Source organism: Pinus tabuliformis, chromosome 5_2, assembly GCF_031772625.1.
Source record: "Pinus tabuliformis cultivar Carrire ecotype Pingquan chromosome 5_2, CPIR1, whole genome shotgun sequence".
In the NCBI taxonomy this organism is placed as follows: domain Eukaryota; kingdom Viridiplantae; phylum Streptophyta; class Pinopsida; order Pinales; family Pinaceae; genus Pinus; species Pinus tabuliformis.
Window position 1 is genome coordinate 854,046,569 of NC_142306.1, and position 7,755 is coordinate 854,054,323.

Below are 7,755 nucleotides of genomic sequence, written 5' to 3' on the forward strand. Positions count from 1 at the left end.
GGATTCGGATTTTGTGCCCTAATTTTTGGAATTCATATCATTGAACAAGGTTGAATACATTTGGTGGAAAAAATTTGTCAAAATTTTATTGTGATCCTCCACGAAGTAAACCAAAGGGGTTGTTTCAGGCATAGGAGTTGTTTCAGTTGAAAACTAGATGGAGAAATTAAGCTTCATAGAGTAGGCCTTCACTGAAATGTTGCGAAAGTTGGTAGTTTTGCTAACTAATCTCTGGTGACATTCCGAGATGGTGTTGCACAGGATGTGTATGACTCAAGAGCTCGTACACGCCACAAGATTTCATGCACATAAAGCTTCTTACCATCAAAAACAACGTTATGAATTCCTCTCACTACTACCGCATTCACATATTGTGCAAGAAATGACAGAGTGATCAAAGACCAGGAAAACATCTTTTGTAGTTGCTCTTTCCTTTCAAACTAAGTTTGAATAAAATTCATGGTTTTGATCTCATACATGTTTTAATATTGGGAAAATCATACATGACAAGTAGGGTTGTTGCAAGGCTTGTGCTCGAAGGTGAGAAAAAATATTAAATTTGATATCTTTGGAGTGTTTTCACTATACGTAGCAGCAATACCCTACCCATTTGCAACCAAATCTTAGCAGTGGAACTTTGGGAGGTCACCCTATTTATGAGAAATGATGGACAATATTGAAAATTCGGGCCAAGCTAGCGATAGTACTTCAAAGATGGTTGCATTGAATGCGGGGACAATGGAGGAGATCAACGGTTTCGAAGCTAGGTCTATTTATTGCAAAAATTTTGAGGAACTGCTAGAAAACTGTCTTCAACCAAACAAAGAAAACCCAAGCATAGAAGAAACACGTCGGGTGTCTAATGAAGTAACGAGCTTAAAGGATTCTTGTACAAGCACTAGGGTTGAGGCGGTTGTATCGTTTTAAACCAAACACAGAAAAACCAAGCACAGAAGAGCACTTTGAGTGTCTCAGGAAGTAACGAGCTTAAAGGATGCTTGTACAAGCACTTGGGTTAAGGCGGCTGTATTGTTTTACTTGTCTCTAGAGGTTAATGACTTCCCTTTACATCCTCCTCCTGCAATAGAATCAAACTATGTACAATAATTTGCTATATATTTTCTCAAACCTGGGCATGACCAATATCTTTACCTACATGCAAATGGGTTGAGCGTTATCGGCCTAACGTCCACACATGTCTCTTTTGGAGATAAACCACAAATTACAGCCATGGACTTCAACGTTGGAAAGTCAATTCGCAGCGATGTGAAGGTAGCGTATGCAGGTCATGAAGATCTCAGCTCTTGTCATTTTCTGTGCATCTGTTGTAAATGGGACGAACGAAGATCATTATGGTTGTTCAATCTCCATTTGTAAATACGATTTTGTGGGGAAAAGCTCATTTGTTGATGGGTCATGGCAAATCGCCTTTGATAAACACTGTCAGTTCATCTCAAACACAAGGAAACTACAGTGCCTATCGATGTCGTGGCTTCATCAGAGAAATCAAATTATGAAAAACCCTTACTAGGGACCCCAGTCAGGTAAACGAACGACGAGTGGCATTATGCTCGATGAAAAATTAAAGTGAAGGAAGTGGAGGTCTACTATTGTGACCGACGTAGACTGCCTAATGTGTATTATTTGCTTGCCCATTTTATGAATTATTTTGGTTATTCTCTATATGAAGATGGATACAAGAAGTTGGCGGAAGTTCTTTCTACACAACACAATTTTCTGCCTGCTATCATCGAAGCTCTTTTGCTTCTACTTGAGAGGACTGTAGATTTTATATCCAATTAAGGGGTGCAAATTTTTTGTAGAGCCCTGCATGGTTGTACTGGGCCATGTGGCAGATTGTCTTGAAAAGGATGTTGATGCACTGAGTGATAAGACCAGAAGAGACTCCTTTGGTACGTTGTCCATTGTTACCAAACTCACCCTGCAGAAGGGCCCTATGTACATATTGTACTGATTTCTTATTTTTCTTCGAGTGGCTTTGGGTGTTGAAATATTAATTTCAACCGCACATTTATTGCAGCGTGGTTTTGGCAAAACCACCCAGACTTCCCCGCACCACCTATTGGCAAAAGTGGTATCCGTAAGGAGGCCTCCGACACAATCAGCTCCAGCCATGCATCCATTGTACGAACCTCAAAACCACCAATTCCCCGGACATTAAACATCGTTTGGCTTGTGTGAGCTTGGTGTGCGAATTGCGTCCGATCTGGTCAACGGACATAGATCTCATACAACGGTCAACCTGATAGAACCTTATTTTTTATTTTACGGCTGTCTTTCATTTAATGCATTTAATGGTTTGTCATAGTCTTAGGTAAAGTTTTTAATGTTTTACGGCATGTAATTTTTTGGTTAACCCATATGGAGTGTATGCGTTGACCTGTTGTATTGCATTGCCCACGGGGATGAAAAAAAAGGCAGAGCACAGTGCGAATGGTTTTTTGGACATGGAATGAAAAGAAATTGGGTTCGCAGCAGCGAATAGAAATCAGGGGAGATGCACAGAAGTGCATAAGATATGCATTTGTATTTGTAATGGTTTGTGTGTATTGACTTTGGATGATATAGCACACGGGATGAAGAAAAGAGCTCGCGGCAGCGAATGAAGAACAAAGGAAATTTTGAAATGAAGATGTAATGTGCAGCAGCACAAAACTAATGTAAGTCATTTTTGTTGTTCACGCCATATGAAAGTTACACAGTGAAGTGTGAATTTTTGAGGGAAAGCAAATTGAAAATGCACAGCAGTGCGAAACAAGAAGTGGATATGTAATTTTTGTTTTGCTAGATGGTTTTGTAAGGGTTTTATAATACGCATGAGCGTATAATGAAATTGTTTTTACAGTAGTAAACTTATGTAAGAATTTCTTATTCTACAGCAGTAAATGTAAAAGCTCTTTTTACAACAGTAAAATGTGAATGAAGATTTTACACAACAGTGTAAAAATCTTTTGTAAAAGAGAGGCAGAGTAATTTTTTTTGTGAAAGTTTTTGGTGAATCCCTCTGAGTGAGAGGAAGAAAATTGTATCACAGTTTATAAATTAATACAAGTTTATTATGGGTGTGAAAAATCTCTGTTCTCAGAAATTTTATTAGCTTCCCTGTGTTAAAGATCCTGTGGCAAAAACAGAGCATTTTCTCTGTTCAGTTAATTTATGTTTGAAATTACCAGAAATTTCCAACATGGTATCAGAGCTGATCCAGGCTCTTTGAAGGGGACAAAGAAGCTGAAGGAAGGAGTTTTTATTGCAGCAGTAAATCTTCTCCAGCAGAGTGAAGATTCAGTCAAGGATCCAGGTATTTCTCAGATTAATTTTCTGTGTTGCTGTTGAAGAAACAGTTAGTGTTTTTAAATACACAGTCCAATATTTGAAGCATAGTTAAGAATGGCAAGGTCAAAGAAGAAAGTCTCTAATCCTCCTAAGGATGTGTCTCCCTCTACTATTAAAATAGAAAACAATCAATTTGAAAACATTTTATTAGAGGCTCCAAGGTTCGATGGGAACTTTGATATATGGGAAATAAAAATGAGGACTTTCTTACAGTTTGAAGGGATTGAAATTTGGGAATCAGTGATTGATGATAGCAAGATGGATAGAGAATCCAAGGAGTATAATGCACAAACAGCAAAAACAATCTTGGATGGACTGCTTGATTCTGTAAAGAAGAATCTAGGAAAATATTCATCAGCAAAGGATATATGGGATAGACTTCATGACCTTCACGCAAAGGGAGCACTGACCATGACCATCAGTCAAGAAGGAAATTCTAAACCCATCATAGAAGCTGAACATGAGAAGGTTGACCTCGTCAAGCTTAAAGTACAAGAAAGGGATGAAGAGCTCGCCAAGCTTAAGAAGGAGCTTGATCAAAGCAAAAGGAAGCATCATGAAGAAGTCATATCCATGACAAATCAATTGAATAAAGCAAAGAAGCAGGAAGATGCCTTGCCAAGTCAACTTGAACAAAGGCACAAGAGAGTGAACAAACTTGTAGAAGAGATTGGACAGTACAAAGTAGAGGTCTCCTCTCTTAAGTATGAATTACAAGAAGCCAGGAAACAGGCACAAGAAGCTGAGAAGAAAATGGAGAGCAGTCAAGCAAAAAATGAAGAAATGAAGTCAGATATCATCTCCCTTAAGATAGTAGCAGCTGAAGCTACTCGTAGCAAGGAAGAAACTGAGGAACAACTTACAAAGAAGAATAATGAGTGTGAAAGATTGGAAGAAGAGATTGTCCTCCTCAGGAAAAAGGTTGAAGGGATGAACAAAATCATGAAGAGCTCTCAAGCCTTGGATGACATGCTCAGCTATCACAGATCTCCATCTGATAAATCAGGACTCAGGTATGTAGGTGAACCCTCAAGCAAGAATGAAAATGCTTTAAGCAAAGGAGATGTGAAGAAGGCAGAAAGAAATTGTGATGCTCCTAGTTCCAGCAAAGGCAAGGAGAAAGATCAAGGCTACAATAGAAGAAATCCTACTCCAAGTAGAAAACCAGCTCCAAGAAGAAATGTTGATGATGTCAAAGAGGCAAGAGGAAATGGTTATCATCAAAGGATTTCAAGGCAGAAAGGCTTCAGAAGTACATCAAGGAAACCTCCATCTCCCAGGTACCAAAGTTCATTTTTTGGTTATTGTTATTATTGTTCAAACTTTGGTCATATGGCAAAAGACTGTAGAGCATTTCATAGAGATAGATGTTGTAGTCTCTGACAATCTCCAAGAAACAATTTTGCAAGAAGAAATCATGAATTCTTATTCATGAACAATGTTGAATGCTTCAAGTGTCATAACATTGGGCATATGGCACGTGACTGTAACTTAACATGGGCCTTTACACAAGCTAGACCCATGCAAAAGAAGAAAGTTACACAAGTATGGAGAAGGAAGGAAATACAGTCTGAAAGTCCCTTGAGCTCTCCAGCCGATCTAAGTTTCTTTTGAGAAGACTCTGCCAAAAGGAGACAATGCATACAGTTAGGGGAGAGATATGAAATTAAATCTGCCATAAAAGCAGAGAAGAAAAGTCTGCAGGGCATGGAGATTGCGTGGAGGATGTATTGCAGCACAGCAGAGCGCAAATGAAATTTTTTTTGTTAATCCCTCTGAAATGTAATACGCAACGGTGTTGAAAAATGTAATGTTTTTGCTTTGTTTTTTATCACATATGGAATGCAATATGCACAGAAGTGCGGAGAATAAAAAGGGGATGCATGATTTTTTTTTTGTTGCATTGTAATGCATTACACACAGAAGTGTGAAGTAAGTTTTCTTTATTGTTCAATGTAATGTAATGAAAGTGAAGGCGCAGCAGCGCGATAAGAAAAATGAGAAGCGGTAGAACGCACAGCAGTGTGCGAGTGAAGACGAAGATGAATTCGATGTGAATCATATGCATTGTATATGCATTGTAATGCAAAGCAAGGAGACCCGCACAGCAGTACGAAGGCAGAACATAGAACAGGGGCAGCGTGGAAACTTCTGTGTGTGGAGCACATGGATTAGAATGCACAGCAGCATGGAAATTGTTGTGGAGCACATGCATTGAAATGCATAGCAATGGAATGTAGTTTTTTTTTATGTAATGTGAGAGAATATACACACAGCAGAGTGAGTGTAATACACAGCAGATGGAAATGTTTTGTATTGGCAATGAAAACGCAAAGCAGTGCGAGGAAAATGAAGGAGGAGCATGTAATGTAGAAAACGGAAGCACGCATTAGTGCAATCATGAAAATTTTCACACAGCAGTGAAAAGGGTAATGTGAGATCTTGTTTTTACACAACAGTGTAAATTTGTAAGCTGGGACAGAGTAATTGTTCCAGAAGAGACAGAGTATTTTGTTTTTGAAAAATGCACAGCAATGCAGACACAGCCAGTGCTTCAACAGTGTTAATTTTGAAGACAGAGAGCAGAGTAGACGCAGCAGCGTAGAGGAGCGCAGAAAAGGAAAAATGCACAGCAGTGCAGATATGGATTGTAATGTAAGTTTTGTGGTTGTCTGTTGAGAGAGAGGGTAGAAGCGCAGCAACGCATATGAATGCAGTTTTTTGTTGTTTGCATCTGAAATGCAAGCGAGACACAACAGCAGTGCGATTGTAATCAATGAAGGGGAGCAGGCAGCAGCGTGAAGTTTTAGTTGTTGTTCATTGTGAAAACAACAGGAAGGGAATACGCAGTACCACAAGTGAAATGTAATGCAAAGAAAACACAACAGCGTGAAATCTTTGCAGTTGTTCTGTTGAGAAAACAAAAGGCAATACGCTGCAGTGCGTATGTGCTAAATGAATGTAAAAGACAGATTGAAGTGCCTCTCAAGAAGGCATGTTGGAGAATCCCTCTGGTTAAGAGGAAGATGCTCTTCAGCATAATCTCTTGGAGAATCCCTCTATGTGAGGAAGATCTTTGTGTAACAGCAGTTTTGTAATCCCTCTGTTAAGAGGAAGACCTTTTTTTTGTAACAGGCACCAAAAAGGATTCTGAGATGATCGGAAAAGCACTTCCGGTTATGTTCGTCACATGAATTCAGGATCCATTTCATGGGCTTCTAAGAAACAGCCTATCGTGGCATTGTCTACAGCAGAGGCAGAATATGTGGCAGCTACAGCAGCAGCATGTCAAGCAGTTTGGATGAGAAGGATGTTGAGGAGCTTAGGCCAAGAGCAGGCAAAAGCAACGGTGATTTTTTGTGACAATAGCTCAGCTATTGCATTATCCAAGAATTCGGTGTTTCATAAGAGAACGAAACACATCGACACAAGGTTTCACTACATCAGAGAATTGGTGAGCAATGGAGAAACTGTCTTAGAACATTGCAGGACTCAGGAACAGGTCGCAGACATTTTGACCAAGCCATTGGATCAGAAAAGCTTTGAATTTTTGAGGAAATGTCTGGGTATGACTGATAACCCAGCAGTTGAAATTAAAGGGGAGTGTTGAAATATTAATTTCAACCGCACATTTATTGCAGCGTGGTTTTGGCAAAACCACCCAGACTTCCCCGCACCACCTATTGGCAAAAGTGGTATCCGTAAGGAGGCCTCCGACACAATCAGCTCCAGCCACGCGTCCACTGTACGAACCTTAAACCACCAATTCCCCGGACATTAAACGTCATTTGGCTTGTGTGAGCTTGGTGTGCGAATTGCGTCCGATCAGGTCAACGGACATAGATCTCATACAACCTGCCAGAACGTTATTTTTTATTTTACGGTTGTCTTTCATTTAATGCATTTAATGGTTTGTCATAGTCTTAGGTAAAGTTTTTAATGTTTTACGGCATGTAATGTTTTTGGTTAACCCATATGGAGTGTATGCGTTGACCTGTTGTATTGCATTGCACACGGGGATGAAAAAAAAGGCAGAGCACAGTGCGAATGGGTTTTTATTGGACATGGAATGAAAAGAAATTGGGTTCGCAGCAGCGAATAGAAATCAGGGGAGATGCACAGCAGTGCATAAGATATGCATTTGTATTTGTAATGGTTTGTGTGTGTTGACTTTGGATGATATAGCACACGGGATGAAGAAAAGAGCTCGCGGCAGCGAATGAAGAACAAAGGAAATTTTGAAATGAAGATGTAATGTGCAGCAGCACAAAACTAATGTAAGTCATTTTTGTTGTTCACGCCATATGAAAGTTACACAGTGCAGTGTGAATTTTTGAGGGAAAGCAAATTGAAAATGCACAGCAGTGCGAAACAAGAAGTGGATATGTAATTTTTGTTTTG

At 39.5% G+C, this 7,755-nt stretch overlaps 1 pseudogene; it reads left to right on the forward strand.

Moving 5' to 3' along the window:
- The first annotated feature begins 663 nt into the window (after positions 1-663).
- LOC149161996 (uncharacterized) lies at positions 664-6,033 on the forward strand (annotated as a pseudogene).
- Positions 6,034-7,755: the final 1,722 nt, after the last annotated feature.